Here is an 18145-nt window from a genome sequence, read left to right on the forward strand (position 1 = left end):
CAACAACCCAAAAAGATACTTTTTTTTAAAAAAAAAAAATGAGTACTAACAGTGAGAGAACAATAACTTCTTGCCATGAAAAAAGAGAAAAGGATTTTAATTCCACTGCCCTACTATATTCATCAGGCCAGTCCCAGGGTAAAAATAACTAACTAGGTGTAGCCTAGTTGTGCAACATGACTTTCCTAAGAGCATAGTCCCTAGGGGAGGTCATGGGATCAACTCTTCCCAGGAGAATTGAATTAAAGGGTGCTTTGTAAAGGATGAGGAGGCTAAAACATTAATTTCTTCAAATAGTAGTAATCCTATTTGATAAAATTAAAAAAGGAAAGTACCTAGTATTCAACTCTCTCAACAAGCAAAAGCAGGACTTTGCTGATTTCACGCAAGACAAGAAGAGTCAAGCGCCCATTTGGCTGAACAGCTTCAATTTCCCCCTGGGTGCATGATATAATTCTAGATATATGTTCTTTGGAGGGTACATTTCCATGACATGACATTGGAAACACAGTATTAACAAGATTTGACAGGTGGCTCACATAGGGGCCAAGAAAATTGTTTGAAATATTTCAATGGTAGTAACCATTTGATCTTTTCCTTTCGAGGTTATAGCAGGTAAAACTCCTTTGACATCTGTGTCACGTTTCTAGAAGATTCTCTATCATGGAGTATAGCTTTGGATACCCAATAGTAAATATCTCTTTCACAAAGCTTGATGTAGTGAAAGCAAACTTCATTTGGCTTGCAAAGGATTTCACAAGAGCCTTCCAAACACAATCTGTTAACATTTGATCACCTTCCTAAGAAAACAAGAGCTTACATAAGCAAACAAAGAGGGGAAATTATCCCCAAATGGAAATGTACACATATTAGTATAGAAATGATGACTACCAACATCCATGGCATTAACAAAAATCATAGGATAAACATCTCCAATTCAAAAGGGAACAACATCTCAAGCATTCCCACTCTTTCTATTTCTATCTTTCTATGCCCAAGACTCATTTTTTTAATATTAAAAAAAAATAGCTTCACAGCTTCAAAATAACATAGTATAATATTTAAAAAAAATTAGGGGAACATGATGCATAATGACAACCGTGAACAAGGTGACTCAATCTTGTCTTACATAAGATACTCAAAGCAGAAAAACCAGTTGAAGAAAGAAAAAAACTATAGCCAACTAGTTATGAACTTGTGATGCTTTACAAAGCCAAGAATAATGAAAAAGTTCTTCCAGAAAAGTAAGAATCAATAATAACTTCAAAGCTAAATAAGTCCCTAATGGTTTCATGTAACTCTTTCATGTTCAGTCATTAGTTATATTGAAGCCACCTTATGCAGCAATATACCCTCCCAAAAATGAGGAGAAAAATAGCATTCAACCATCTACAATAACCTAACTTTTAGAAAGGATATTCTCACACTAAATTTAACCGATAAAAGGAGCTCACCTCCGAGTGAAAGAACCTGAAAATTGATTCCCTTACTCTATATTAGTGACCAAGGTAAATTTTTTATTTTACTTTAATGCTGCTGCAACCAATTTGATGAGGTTAAACTAGTGATCAACTATATTATTTCAACCTTTCATAACAAATTTCTAAAAGTAAATGGACTTGCACGCAATGAAGATAAGACATCAACAGAATTCAGTTGACTCCATCATATAGGCATTGAAATATATTTTTAATAATTCCATATAACGCAATCCATCTCTTTATTTATTTATTTTAGACGATTGTGAGACAACGTCTTCATATTTCAATTGTCACAAGCTCCATGATATGGAAAAATTAAAAGTATGCTTCTTTCTTGGTTAAAATCCCTCGTGTCTTCTCAAATTTAAAGGACATTAATAGTCTTATTCCCTATTAATAAGGGTGGCTGTAGACACCCCACTTTTGACTGCCCGCAAGACTCGGATGCTTGGTTTAGTGCGCTCAATGATGGAAGTTGAATTACGAATTTGTAGCGATTTGGAATCAATCAGGCTTCCGAAATAACTTCACGTCTTCAACATTCACCTTGTTTGAACCCTTGGGTCTCATTTTTGGACCATTTCTCACACTCAGCTGAGTTTAAACCAAAAAAACAGGGGAGGCCATCAAGGCCCGGCCGTGCATTGATGATGGCCGGCCATGGCTATGAATGGCCGGCCGGCCTTTGATGGCAATAAACACTGTTCTGGGCGGGAGGCCACCAGCTGTCCATTTTTGATGATATTTGTCACCTTTTCAGCTGAATTCTATAAAACCGAGGCTCTAGGATTGTTTTAAGGGTTGAACAAGATATCTAGAAGAGAGATATACACCTTGAGAGCCTTGACTCCTCTTTCTTCCATTGCAAGGCATCCATTGAGCTAACCTAGTTTGCTTTACACCATTACTACACACCATATACAACCTTGTCTGATCATGCTAAAGCCTTGGTCGATCTTGAGGAAGTGTAATTCAAGCTTCAGAGTGCATTAAAATTGAGTTGGAAGCTCTAAGAGCAAGCTTGCTTTCTCTTTTCTTAGAGTGCATTAAAATTGAGTTGGAAGCTCTAAGAGCAAGCTTGCTTTCTCTTTTCTTACTTTCATTTTTGTTCTTTACTCCATCATTCTTGTTGTTTTGGTTGTTTTTGAGCTTGTTTGAAGTGTTGGAGTTGAGTTTGAAGGGTTACCAAAATGGTAGAAAGAGCTTACTCTTTCTACACCTTTATTTCATAACCTAAACTCTTCTCCTTTTCACTCTCTTTCCTTGGTATTCATACTGATTTTCAGAGGTTTAAGAGGGCTGAAAATCATGCTTTGAAGCTCCAAAAATGAAGGGATTAGCCACCCCTCCTTATTCTTGTTATTTAGCTTCAATTCTTATCTTTGTTGCCTAGTGTAGACACCCCATTTTTGACCGACCTTAAGACTCAGACGTCATCGATTGAGCGCTCGGTTATGGCGCATGTTGTGCTCGTTCTGAGGTTACGGAGTCTCGGCTGAGAGCCTTGCCTCCGGACTTCGGGACTCTTTTGTGCTTCACCTCGGTTTGCGAACCAGGTTCTGTTTTCTCTTCCCGAAGGGAGGAAGAGGTCTCGTAGACCATCTCTCGGTGGCCGTAGGCTACATTTCATGGTCGTAGGCCATTTTTCCCGTTTGGAGACCAATTTTCGGTTTTCGAAGCCATCGGCCACGCGCCTCGGTTCAGGACCGCTTAACTACCTCCATTTGCTCCGATTTTTGGCACACACCTTGTTTCCTCTCCCTAGAGGGACATTGTGGCCCAGGAGACCACCTTCGTGGTCGCACGCTACTTTCGGTGCTTGATAGTCAGTTTTCGGGGTACCCGGCTGCGCGTTTTGACCCCTGAACCCTCGTTTTGCATCGGTGTGGGTTCATTTTTGGCATGGACCCTATTTTCATTGTTAGGAAGGTGGTACAAGGGTGGGAGACCACCTTTTCCCCTTGGAAACCAGCTTTCTCCTTAGAGACCACTTTTTTCTCTCCTCCAGCCAGTTTTCTTGTCGAGAAACTGGTCTCCCTCAATTTTGGGCCATAATTTTTGGTCTCCCATACCACCATTGTGTTGCATTCATCTGGGAGGCCACCTATTTGGTATGGCCGACCACCTTTAGTGCTTGACCCTTTTGACCCCTTGGTCTCCCTCACCTTTGAGCCACATTTTCTAGTCTTCCATACCACCACTGTGTTGCATTCACCTGGGAGACCACAAATATGGGTAGGCCGACCACCTTTTCTTCTTGAACCTTTTGACCCCCGGTCGGCCAACCAGGGCAAGTGGTCGGCCGACCACTTGAACTGGTCGGCCAGCCTTCTCATTTTTTGTCCTTTTGAGTGCGATACAGCTGTGCCAGCTGGGAGGCATTTGCCCCATCTTTCGAGATTTAACCCTATTGTTTGTCTTCTTAAGGAAGTTTTGGCCCTTTTTTCTTAGCTTCTAAGAGAAGCTTGACCTTTTGTCAAGCTTCTTGAGGAAGCTTGACCCCTTTGGTCTAGCTTCCCTAAAAAGCTTGACCCTTTTGGTTTAGCTTCTTTTAGAAGCTTGGTCCTTTTGCTTGAGGTTTCTCCAAGAAGCTTTGGACCTCTTCTTCTATAAGAGAGGCTCTCCTCTCCATTTGCAAAGGTTGAACACTTTGGCTAAGTCATACATACACTCTCCTCCATATCCCTCTATTCCAAGCTTCAAACTCCATAGTTCTTGACCCCTTTGCCTACCACCTCACAACCACACCTCCCCATCATCCATCTAAACATCTTTGGAGCTTGTTGTCAGAGGCTAAGGAGTCACATTGTTGGTCCAGATCTGCTGGAGTTGCTGTGCTACAAGGGTAACACATTTCTTCCCTTTCAAGCACTCTTTTTGCTTCATATCTTAGCTCTATTTGCAAGCATCTTTGGGTTTCATCATAAACTGAAAAAAATTTTGTTTTGAGCTTATAAACATGTTCGGTTAAGGTCATTTTTCTGTTGGGGGTCATCTACCCCCTTGCATGCTTCACTTCCTCATGTTTTGAGCTATGCATTAGAGCATTTGAGTTGGCCGTGGTTTGGCCTTTTAGCCACTAAAATCCAACGGATTTTCAGTGGCTAACATGTGTCTTTGAGCCTCAAAATCAGAGAGGGGTGACCCTCTCACCCCTTGATTTGTTTACTAGCTTTGTTGGCCTTCCAAAGAGGCTCCTATTTGCATGTTTCAAAGCCATATTTCAGGCCCTATTTGGTGAGTTTTAAGGTCTGCATAGGCTCTTTCCAGAGCCCATTTCGCCATATAAAGTGTTTATTATGCATGTGTAGAGTAATCCTCTTCAAGGCGTAGAGTAATCCTCTTCAAGGCCTTTCAAAGGGCCCTTCACTTGTATGCTTCCTAGCCTCATTCTAGGCCCTTTTTGGTTGGTTTTAGGACCCTCATAACCTCTATCCAGAGGTGGTTTTTCCATTTTGTGCGTCCATCATGTATGTGCAGAACAACCCCTTTCATGGCCTTCCAAAGGGACACATCATTCTTGCATGAATGGACTATATTTCAGTGGGTTTTTGGGCATATTTTGGCATGGCATACTTCTATTTTTGGCTGGTTTGGTGACCTATCATGTGCTTCATATAGTTGTAGTGCAAATCATGGTTCACTAGCTTACTTTGCATGCCTTGTTGACCCTTGTTTTTAGCACTTTTTGGCCATGCCTTAAACTGATATTGTGTGTATTTTGGACTGCCCTAGCTCTGTTTTTGGGTCTCATGGTCGGATGATGCTTGTTTTGCATGCTTGTAGTTCAATGTCCATGCCTAGCTTTGAGATTTGAGGTCTATTGCATGCATATACTGAGGTGTTTTCATGCTTCGGGGTCATTTTGCATCATATTTCAGAGCCTATGTGAATGCCATATCCTCATGTTTTCTCCTCTTTAAGTGTGCTTGAGAGTTGTGCATGAATGCCTTGTTTTCAGACCATTGAATGAGCTCCATTTCTTTGCATTCCGAGCCATCATTTTAGGCCATTTCCCCACTGTTTCAGACCTGCCTAGGGTCTATTTGGGGTTGGTTTTGCCATTGGTGCATTGCTTTGTGTACCTCTAGTGTAACCCGCTTCACTAGTTTTGGTACCCGGGCCATCTAGCATGCATTGTGTGACATATTCGCATGTTTTGGGATCATCTTTTATGCCATTTCAGAGCTGTGTCATGTGTGCTTGTATGCCATATTTCACCCTTTACCATGCTTAGTTAGAGCTGCATGTTGTGCCTTAGGATCGGTCCGTTGCATTCGTGCATGCTTGCATGTATTTCAGTTGTCTCATTTTCATCCCATGGCCACTGATTTGGGCACGGCTGAGGCCTCTCCATTTTGGTATAAGTCCATCGTACATTGTGTATGCAATGTTACAATGTGTTGTGCATGTTATGTTGTTTTAGGCATTGTGTATGCCATCTCATTTCCTTGCATTGCGTATGCTAGTTGTTAGTCGCATTGTGTATGCTAGTAGCATGTTTGCATCTCATCCTTGCATGTTTGCATGATTAGGTCACATTGCATTAGGATTGCATGCTTGTTGCATTTGTGCATGTCATGCCATCTTTATTTGTTGCATTGTGTTTGGAGTAGGGTTTAGTCCAAACACGGGAAATGAGGGACGTTTCATTCTCCAAGTGACGAAACGTGCCTCGATTCTCGGTCGCTGACACTCTTGGCTGTCCATGATAGAGTTGTTGGCTTTACTTGCTTATATGGGCATTCATTCCATACTAAGTAGTGCAATTCGACTTCTCGGCCATCATGCATCGGGTGCGTGATTGGTGGCCCGAGGATCGAGGACTACACTCTCTAGAGCTCATGCAATGACGGGGAGGGTGGTCGTGCACACATTTGTTGAAAATACATTGCCTTCTCTCTCTCTTGCCTTTGTTGCAGAAAAACCAGAATCCAGGGGCAGAAAGTGGTTGGCCGACCAGGTTTTCTGGCAGGCCGACCACCTTTTTTGGTTCCCACCACAAAGGGTGGTCGGCAGGTGTCTCCCAAGCCAATATCTGGTCGGCAGCCTTCCCAGGGTGGAGTTTCAGCCTCTTGGAGCCTTGTGCAAATTTCTAAAATCAGTCGCAAACAAGGGTGAGACGAGGCATCGCAATGGAATTTCCCGACGAGGCGACTCGAGCACGCATGCGTCCGTCGTCATCCAAAACAGAGCCGAAGCAGTCACATTCATGTAGTTTACATGCTTACTTAGCTAGTTTGTTAATTAGTTAATGTTGTGTAATAATTAGCTGTAGCTGTTATTTATTCGGACTGTGTTATTTATTCGGACCCCTCGAGGGGGGGCAATGCTGTAATAAGTGTGCGTGTGTGTGATGTATGTCTCCCAACCCCACATCTTTCTCCCTTTTATTTATCAGCTTATAATGGTTAGATTAGGGCATGTTCCAATTAGCATACTTATGCTCGCATGTTTGCATTCATTCATCTGTCTTGCATGTACCGAGCTCGGCGCATCATACTAACTGCATTGTATTTTCAATTCCGAGTTGAATACTTGTTAGTTGTAGCATTTCACATGCCATCTTTAGAATAGCCAAGCCTATTATAGTTGCATTCCTGCATGTGTTGCACTAGGCATTTCAGCATAGTTAGGATCATGCATGGATTTCTAACATAGCTTCTGTTTTGGCTTGGAGTACTCGGTAAGTGTTTATGCTTTAGCATCCTTGCATGTGTGTGAGTGACTGCCATGATAGCATGCTTACCATGAGGCTATGTGCTTATGTGATATACTTGCCTGAATGCTTGTGGGTGAAGGTTGGATTATCTGAATTGGAATAATGCATTGACTGTGAGTTTTAAGCCCACTTGAGAGTGGCAAATCATCTTGTTTTCGAAGCCCACCTGAGGGTGGTAAATTCGCATTTTAGCCTACTTGCGAGTAGCAAACTGTTTCAAAAGCAAACATGAGGTGTTTTGTTCCAATTTAGGCGATCCAATCTATACTTGTATGCTGTGCGCATCACGTAGTAAATCTAGGCTAATAAACGGAACAAGAATGCATAATGTTTTCACAACTTGATATCATGGTTAGTAGAGGCCGATCTTTGATCGGGCGAGCAGGGGTGTTCACGAAGTGACCTTCCCTAATCGTACCCAAGTTCCCGAGCCGAGGTAACTTTGGTGACAACGGACACGTGGCCTTAAGCAAACGAGTCAGGGTTTCCTAAATTCCCCAAAATAAAATATTTAGGTGGCGACTCTGTATCTGGCAAAGCAGTCCATGTTTGGCACTTCTTTCAAAAAAATCTGTTTTGAAAAATGATTTGCCGGATTTGGACTCTTTGATGATTCATCGGTCTTGCATTGCACTCTGCGAGATTAGATACAGGACCGTGACATTTGAGTCCGAACTGTGGTGAGCCCATATGAACAAAACAGGGGTTGCCTCCCGGGACGTTCGGGGACGTCTACACCTAGCTTTTTTCCCTCTTTTCATGCATGTGTTTATCTCTGATTTGCATGTATTTGGGAGTGTTTTGAGGTTATCTAAGCCTTTTCATTTGGTTCATACCGTGTTAGCCACCCTTGAGGTTACATAGTTAACATACCTTTTACTTAACATGCTTTCTTGGTTCATTTCACACGCTTTGAGGCTGAAGTTTGCTAATCAATCAATCAATCCATATCTTTCATTCATGAGAATGGTTTCAACCAATTGAGGTTGCTCAATGCATATAAAGGAGACCTACACTTAATGGCTTAATCTCTTCGGAGATTCATCGTCAACGGTGTAGTCTCGTTCTCATGTTTTAAAGGGACCTCTTGTTTGACATCACTTCTCGGTTAGGGGACTTTAAACATCATATTTGGACAAATGGACTACTGAATGGCAAGGCCTAAAACAGCTGGTTTAAAATTTGGATTAACACACTTAAAGAAAATGGCTTAAATAGCTTGAACTCGGCTGGACGTTATGCCAAGTTCATTGTGTCAAAGGTCATCAAGTATCAATTCATGGTGTTTTGGATGTCCTTGACGCGTCTCAACTTCATTTTTTGAGTTCATTCCATGACAAAAAGGGAGGGGTGGTCCATTTGCATTACATTTATTAACTTTTGTCCAAAATTGACATTCGAGATCATCAAGCGATCATATTGCTCATTGATGATTTTGAAGTGAATCCCAACCTTCTCTTGAGGTTTTCCTATGACAGAGATGGAATGACGGATAAACAGAGTTTGAAAATGCTCTATCTACACTAATTTCACCTTAGAGCAGAAAAACAGAGTTTGTACCAAATCAATGCACGGCTGGCCCTCTGTGGGCCGGTCGACCATCAATAATGCACAACTGGCCATTGGTGTGTGGCCAGCAGTGCAGTTTTGTAGAATTAGAGGCAGTCTGGGGCAGATTGAGCAGCTTTCAGGCAATGCACATGTAACCTCCATCCATCTTCCTTGGTGCTCACATCGAATGCATTTGATTGCTTTAATTGATTCATTAGTATAATGAATTATGTTGTAATATTTTCTTAATTAATTAGTAGTAGCTAATTCATGTAAACGTTGTAATTATTTAAGTAGAATAGTTAGTTAGTTACTTTATATTGTAATTAATTAGCTTAATTGCTTTGTAATTAATTATTTAAGTATTTAGTTAAATTGATTTGTAATATTTAATTAGCTCAGAATAGTTAGTTAAATTTTGTATTGTAATAATTAGTTAGCTTAATTAGCTTAGCTAGTTAGCTAATTCATTCGAACCCTCCTTCGCGAGGGCGTAATGTTGTAATAAGTGTGCATGCATCTGTGTATGTTTTGCAACCCTACATCTTTCTCCCTTTTATTTAATCGCTTTCGATGGTTAGATTAGGGACATGTTTTAATTAGCATACCTTATGCTTGTATGCTTGCATCCATTCATTTTGTCTTGCATGCACCGAGGCTCAGCGCATTATTCAAATTGCATCGCAATTTCAATATATTCTTTGAATTCGTGTTTAATCGTATGTTGTTCAAATTGTTTCATATGTCATATTAGTGGCCAAGCCTATTAAATGCATATCGCATGCGTTGCATTAGACATCTTGTATAGTTTGGATCAAGTATCTTTCTAACTAGTTTTTGTTTTGGCTTGGAGTACTCAATGAGTTTTTATGCTTTAGCATACTTGCATGAGTGTGATTGTCATATTGCCATGATTAACATGCTTGCCATGTGACTATGTGCTTAAATGCTAAACTGCATGAATGCCTGTGGACGAAGGCTTGTTGTATGAATTGGAACGATTCAACGAATGTGTGTTTTAAGCCCACTTTGTTGAGTGGCAAATCCTATTTTAAGCCCACTATGTTTGGTGGCAAATCAACATTTTTTTAAGCCCACTTGAGGTGGCAAAATTCAAACCATTTTCGCAAACAAACATGAGTTGAATTGTTGTGATTGATGATGCAAGCTTATTCATAACTGGTAGGGATTGCTGTGATTGATAATGAATTGAATTGGGTATTTGAAGCTGGATAGAAATTGTGGTCGGAGGGGATGAGTGTTTTGGAGAGGGGATTGGAAGGGTTGAATCAAGCTAAGGTTGGGGCTGGTTTGCAAGTTTTTTACAATCTTAGTGATTTGAGAGCTACATGGATGGTTTGATAAGCAAGTATAAGAGGCAGGGTGGAAAGAATGTTAGTGTTCCATTGGATATGAAGGCTATTTCGGCATGGTCCGATGGAGGATATGGACCGAGAGGGATACAAAGGAGTGGTACACCACAGATTAGAAGCGGGAGAAAGGTGAATGAGGTGCTGTGGCAGAGAATGAGTACCTGTATGGATCAATTACATTCGATTGTGGTCGTGGTTTGGCGTTTGTAGAGGGTTCTTTCAAAGAAGAGAGACTCATTTACGCATATATGTTGCTGCTTGACGAGGAGTGAACAGAATTGTGTCATGCATAATTTATTTGTTGGAGTCTGTCGGTTTCAATTCAATACATAACATTTCATTGTTGGTCAATAACAATTTTGTAACTCTGCTATCCATTACGACACAATAGATTACAACAACTTCAGATTGATGACTTCCCTTTCTAGTTGGTTGATAATGAACCAGAGGTTTCGATCAGTGATTTGTTTCTTGAGGTTTTCATATGTTTTCTATTCATCTAGTGAAATTGAAGGTCATGTGGAGGCCTCAAGGGAAATCATTGAATGAGAGGAGTTCTCATATTCTGGTAATGTTAGGATTGATAGAGTATGTATAGAATAAGTTGGACCAAAGCATGGGTACACAAGATTGACCTTAATATATTACATCACATTCTACGACTTTAGTCTACTCAAAACTGTTTGGTGCTTTTTGAAGCTTTTAAACCCATAGATAAATAAACTGATACAATGATTCAGGTTGATTACATATTGGTGGAATTGAGGATGTTAATGTTTTGAAATAGAGCTGACTGTTGAAGTATGGATTTGACTTCAAGGTTGTATGTGATGGCACGCCTTGCCGAAACTTTAAGGAATTTTCTTTTAGGTCCTTGTATATAGCATAATTTTACGTTGTCCCTGCCTTGACGCCATATCTGCCGTGACTTCCAAACCATCCCCAACTAGGAGACTGTGACTAGTCAATAGTCATTGACTACCAAATTGAGTGAATTAATGAAAAGATATGATAAAAATAATTCTCAGGTTTGGTTTCCAAATTAAATGAGAAATTATAACAAAAGTTCAAAAAATGAAAAGGATGATAATTGGCTTATAATATCAATTTAATTGTTCACTAAAATTTTAAAGTTTTGATGATAAATGAAAATGCTTAGTTGTACAGTTTCATAATATCTAGATTGCGCCTCACAATGTAGAGACATAAAACAAAATTCTTACTTATATCTTGGAAATGAGTCAAGTGGCATTGAATAGTAAATTGTTTAAGTTTGATTTAAAATTTTAATGGAAAAGTGAAAAAAAAAAAAAAAACCCAAAAAGAGAAAAGAGAAAAATGTGGAAGTGACCCATGTGTGAGAGAACAATATTTAATACTATTGACTCATAAAAAATTAGAAGAAAAAAAAATTACAGACCAACGATAATTTTAGAAAATTATTATAGATTTATAAAAAAAAATTATGCTTTTAATTATCAATATTTATAATTATTTTTTTAAAATTAACTCTTAAGTGAAACTTTTCAAAAAAAAAAAAAAAAAAAAAAAAAACTGAAAATATAGGGTGTGTTTGGTGTAACATTTCTCAAATTGAAAGGTTTAATCATAAGTTAAACGTAATATTTTCTTAATTTTTAAATAATTAATTGTTTCAATTTATTTAGTTATTTTATTTCATAAATTATACGTGAATGTTGCATCAATTTTTATTTATTTATTTATTTTTTATTTATTTTTTTAAATGGCTGCAATAATTTGCACCAAATAAAGCGATAATTTAATTAATTTCTTTAAAAGGATTTAGCACGTTCAGATTGAGTGAATTAATGCAAAGATATGATAAAAAGAAAAATGCTTGGGAGCACTAATTAGTGCTCCCACTAATTAGGTGGCAGTGGGTCCCGCCATTAATGATGTGATGTTTTGGTCTTGGAGTTGTATTTTTTTTTTTTTTACTTTTTTAATGCATTAGTGCTATTAGTGGTGATGTTTTTAGTGGGATGAATCATTGTTGTGATAAAAATAATTCTCTCATGTTTGGTTTACAAATTAAATGAGAAATTATAGCAAAAGATTAAAAAATGAATAGGATGATAATTGGGTAATAATATCAATTTAATTGTTCACTAAAATTTTAAAGATTTGATGATAAATGAAAATGATTACTTGTACATATTCATAATATCTAGATTGCACATGACAATGTAGAGACATAAAACAAAATTCCTACTTATATCTTGAAAACGAGTCAAGTGGCATTGAATAGTAAATTGTTTAAGTTTGGTTTAAAATTTTAACAAATTTAAAATTATTAGGAAGTTACATATAAATTTGTTCAAAATATCAAATTGTAGATCATTACTTTTTAACTTTATGTAATGGTATTCATATTACATTAATTGTTATTATTATTATTATTATTATTATTATTATTTTTTTTTTTTGTACATTGACATTTGTTGTCATACAATTCACACTAGTTTTGTTGACTATGGGGTCAAAAATTTTGAAATTAAAACCTAAATATGGATCCCCTATCACAGATTACATCTTCAGTTTGAAGCAATAAGTCTTCAATTTGAGCAATTATCATTACTAACATATTCATGAAATAAGCATAAGAAAAAATTACATAATGCATTCCCATTAAAAGCTTATAAAAATAATTGATTAAAATTTTGTTGTCACGCCCTGTATTTTATTACTCGGATAACATTACCAATATTCATTAATTAAGTCCATTTACAAAAGACAATTCATTCTTTGATGAAATGATGAATAACTAAATATAGGTTCCCTCTAGATATACAACAATGACATTTACACACAAATAAAAGAAATGCACTGAGGCTTACAATAAATAGGACAGCGTTGTCCTTTACAAAGCAAATATCACTCAGCCAAATAAACAAATGAAGTAGTAAAATCCATCACTACATTACACTTATGAAATGGTAAAACTCATTGTTTGATCTTCAAATCCGAAAAGCATTCCCTATACACATGTATAGGTAGGGGGTAAGCAACCACTAGCTCACCAAACAATCTCAAATTATGACATTAGAAGATATGTGGGTACAAAGATACATATACATATACGTGAAATCATATCATGTCAAAACCATATGATTCTATTACATAACCTCTGAAATCCAATTTATTTTAATTAACCACAAGTAGTTAACTTAAATAAATAAGCATGCCTCAATAGCAACATGACCTCCCTTTCAATTTATTAAATTACCACATTCAATTACTCCATTGTCAATTGAATAAAATAATTAAATAATTCATAATAACATCTAACAAAGCATCAAATACATTTTATACGATCTTCTAAGATGAATGCATATGCCATGTCATGCTCAAAATATTTTTCTCATTTTTTGAAATCTTGTGCACAATGCCAATTTGAAAACACATTAATCCAACAATTTCAATATAATTTCAAGGTGGTAAATACGACTCAGGTAATCCCTAGGCTAGTGTCTGCAAGTAGACATATCAAGTACTACCAAATCCACACTTTACCGGTCTCTCACCGGAAGGCACATGGTACCTCCTCTGCGCGTGTTTTCGATTTTTCACCCTAAACACTTACGCCAACTTAACCAACATCAAACTACACCCCTTATCCGGATTTACTAACGTATTTACCCAAAACAAATCAAAATGATCTTGTTTCACCGAAAACAATTCTTTTCTCAAAACCATAGTGTTCAAGTGCAATTCGAAACCCATGATAACAATGAAATAGAATGGCAATGCAATATGTAACAATGCATTAGTATAGTTCCAATTTCAATTCCACCACATAATGCTCCATTGTGATCAAATTCCATATTTCTATCAATGTAATATCATAATACAATTCCAAGAGATAATACAACAATATCCACATTCATGTAGTCTCCACATGTTAATCAACATTTCTAATTTAGTCATTTCAAGACAAATCTATAGCATACTATGTATCAAACTTCCAAAGTTCTGACATTTCTCATCCTTCCAAGAAATCCCTCATTAAATGCAACATGGTAAATTTCCATTGATAGCCAAAATAGTTATCTCTAATGTATTAATTTAAAAGATAACAACATGGATATACAATTCAACATATAACCATAACTTGGAATCTCCCATGATTCCCAATATTTAGAAACAATTCATATTCCACATTTTAACGACAAATTTTCAAGACTTATATAACTTTCCATTAAACTCAACATTTCAAAGGAGTAACTAATATTCGATATTCCAAAAGTTTCATAAGTGTTTTCTGAATCAAATCCTCAATTTTGAAGCGAAACAAAATCTTTTCTCAATAATCCGACAACTCCCAAAACATTACCATGTAGGATTTTCCACAAATAGTGACTTTCTCATTTTCAAATATCCACATGTAATTTTATACACAAAAAATGCATTAAATAGCAAGATTATAAGTAATCAACTCCCAATTTAACCAAACTCCCAATTTACAATTCAAATGTCTCATGTAAGAATTTGATGTTCAAAACAACATATTAGTATACTTCAACTATTAAAATTAATAATCAATTTCTCAATTTTCTTGACTCACACAAAATTTTCAATCAATTTTGTTCCACCTCAACCAAGATAACCAATATGATTTTCACCAAATCTCATACTTATTAAATATTACCATTTCCATCTTACTACATCAAAAGTTATGATATAATCTCAATTACACACTTTCAACCATAAAGGATATAAACTTTTAACCAAACTAATTTAATCCACTAAATTAGTAATTTTATTATATTCACATTTTTCCAAAAGAAATAATACCAAACATAACTTAACCCAGCTCATCTTTCAAACATAGTCATATTTCATGCCAAGCTACTCAAATAGCCTATCTTTCCCAAATTCTCTTCAAATAACAATTATCACAACCTTTCTAAAGTTAACTAATTAATATGATATTTACATCAAAAAAATTTGAAATATGCCCAAGAGTACACTTTTAAGATTGAGAGTTCAAAAGTCCCTATTTCATACTTTCATTTTCGTAAAAATGAACAAAAACTAAATCATTAACACATTACCTTTCAAAAAATATCATGAATGAAACACTATTTGAGTTTTTAATCCCAACACAATTCAATAATCCCAATTTAACAATTTATACAATATTCATCAATATCAATTTATTTTTCTCAAAAATAAATTTCAAAACTCAAAGAGGAGATAAATATTTCAACATTATTTTCTCAAAATAAATTATCTAACCACAATATGAGGTAGATACAACCCATGCAACTATAAATTTTATTTTCGGATTCTTAACAAAATTATCAACACAAGATGATTTTCCCAAATCAAGTTCAAAATATCGATGTCCTTAAAACTTCAACATAATTTTTCTTCCAAAAATTAACAAAACAAAATATGAGAAATATATATATATATATATATATATATACAATACCTCCTATTATGATATATTTTTCTCAAAATAACCTTGACATAGCTTTAAAGTAATAATATGAAGAAAGCCCATACCTCAAAATATAAAGAAAAGTAAATTTGAAAAAGCAAATATTGCCCGATCATGGATCCGAGACCACCATTGCGAAGATCACAATGAGCTCTCCGACTTTCATTTACAAAACTTTTGCAAAATCTCACCCCATTCCAAGCTCAAAGCTTGAGCAACCATGTAGGAAAGAGAAGAGGGAGAGAGACGCATAGGGGAGGGGGAGCCTTTGCCAAACCCAACAAAAGAAATGAAAAGAAAAGAAGGGAAAAGAAAGAAAGGACAAGGAAAGAGGGAGAGGGTAGCCCCACGTGGGTTGCCTTCCCAAGAATGGGCTTTCAAAAAAAAAAAAAAAAAAACAAAGAAAATTTGTAATAATATCTTAAAATTTTATAATATAAATTATAAAATGATATAATTTTTCTCACCACAAAAATATAATATTTTTGTACACCATAAAATATAATCTTCTGCTCACCATGAAATATACACCCCTTTTATTCACTATAAAAATATATAATTTTTCAACATATAGTACACACCATCAAATCACCTATCAAATATTTATTATAATCCTATATAATAAATAATAAGAACTCCCAAGGTGATTACTGTAACACCTTGATAATCAATAGAATAAACATTTACAACTATCACAACATAATGCAAAAGGGCCATCTTTCCCATTGAACTAACATTCCCATAGTACAAGGTTCAAGGGTTACATGTTTTTAAATTTGTCCTAGTTCAAAAAGCTAGATGATGTTACATTGACAATTGCCTCACAAGCTCATTAGATACATCAAAACTAACTAGAATATTACATAAAGCCATTGAGTCCTAATACAAAATATCACTTTTGTCTTCCCTTTCCAAAAAACCAACCAAGTGTCGTCTACTTTACGGAGGCAGAACTTCATCTGTCCCTGAAAATTAACATAGGGTTGAGCAGATCGCCCACTAGGAGTACATTTACACAAGTATTTAATCATTCGAACGAGTTCTTGGCATCCTCATGACGAAACGTGATATTCAATTATGAGCATGTAAGACTTTCATTACATATGCAAACACAAAACAATTTAGCATGAACAATCCCATTCCACACCTTTTCAACATAGCATTTAGTCATTCACATCAATAAGACACATTAAACCATGAGTCCCCTGTAAGAGTCCAACACAAATTACTTTGGTTTCTAAAATCATCTATTTTTCCACTTTCGTCGACTACAATATGGTAGGACTATGTGGACACCCAAAAACATCTTTCCCATTTGTCTAGCAATAAGCCTAGACAAGGCATTTGGGCACCTTTTCAAAATCCCCGCGTGGGTACTAACACAATACCATTTTTCCAAAACCGACTCTTACCCGGACTCATGCATAATCAACCAGTTCATCACATTTCAATTCCATCAACAAGCATCCATTATCATAGTAAATGAAATACTACATGATAATAAAAAATAAAAACATCCAAATCACAATTCCATCACCCTATCCAAATCCACATTCCTCAACTCTTGATTATTAATAATATTCCATAAATTTAAGCAAATTCCATTCACTTTAGTGTTTTCTATTTAAATTGAAAATCTAGGGTTTCATCAAATTTGGGGATTTTGCTTCTCCATCATAGAGAAAGGTTTAAACAACATATATATATATATATATATAAGTTTTGAGAGAAAGTGTGAAGAAATTGTCAAGCACAAGTGAAGCCAATTGTTTATTTATGTAAATCATGAGTGTGGTTCCACACATTCTTCCAAAAACTAATTCATAGTCAAAATAACCACTACAATGCCATTGAATCCCTACAAGCTAAGGAAATACTAAAGTAAAAGCACCCCTACCTTGAAAATCAAGCAAAGAAGTCAATCTCCTACAAGAATCCTTCGAAATCCCACGATGCAATCGATGAACAAGGATAATCTTCCAATGTTCTTCATTTCTAGCAAGAGATTTTGGTTGGATTTCAAGTATATATGGAGTATTTTATGGCGGAAACTTAGGGTTTGTAGAGAGAGAAATAGTAGAAGTAGAATAGATGGGAAAAGATAAAAGAATGATCTAGAACCGTCATATTTAAAAAGCTGATATCGCAAAGCTCGCTTGAGCGTGGCTTCCTGTGCTCGAGCGACCAGACACAATCTGAAACACTCGCTCAAGCAATAACTTCCTCGCTTGAGCGAAAAAGAAAGGGCCTCAAAAGTTTTGCAGTGCTACAGTGAAACTACTGGATGCTAGCATTCTATGCTCGAGTGAAGCTTTCCTCGCTCGAGCAAACACGCCTGCAATTTCGCAAGATACTGGGAGCAACATATCCTCGCTCAAGCGACACTTTCCTTGCTCAAGCGACCCTTGAAACAAAATGTCACAATCTCTCCTTCTTAAGGAATTTCATACCTGAAATTGGTAGTCATTTTTCACCTGATATCACACGTGGTAAAATCAGTATTCAAATACATTCTAGCTTCCCACTACATTCATAATAATAGGCTCATCAA

General features: G+C 36.4%; 1 pseudogene; it reads right to left on the minus strand.

Moving 5' to 3' along the window:
• Nucleotides 1-901, minus strand: part of LOC114322966 (conserved oligomeric Golgi complex subunit 5-like) — a 43441-nt pseudogene extending 42540 nt beyond the window's left edge.
• Between the last annotated feature and the right edge of the window lie 17244 nt (nt 902-18145).

The sequence above is a fragment of the Camellia sinensis genome, chromosome 7 (assembly GCF_055761805.1).
Source record: "Camellia sinensis isolate YWXY chromosome 7, ASM5576180v1, whole genome shotgun sequence".
Classification (NCBI taxonomy): Eukaryota; Viridiplantae; Streptophyta; class Magnoliopsida; order Ericales; family Theaceae; genus Camellia; species Camellia sinensis.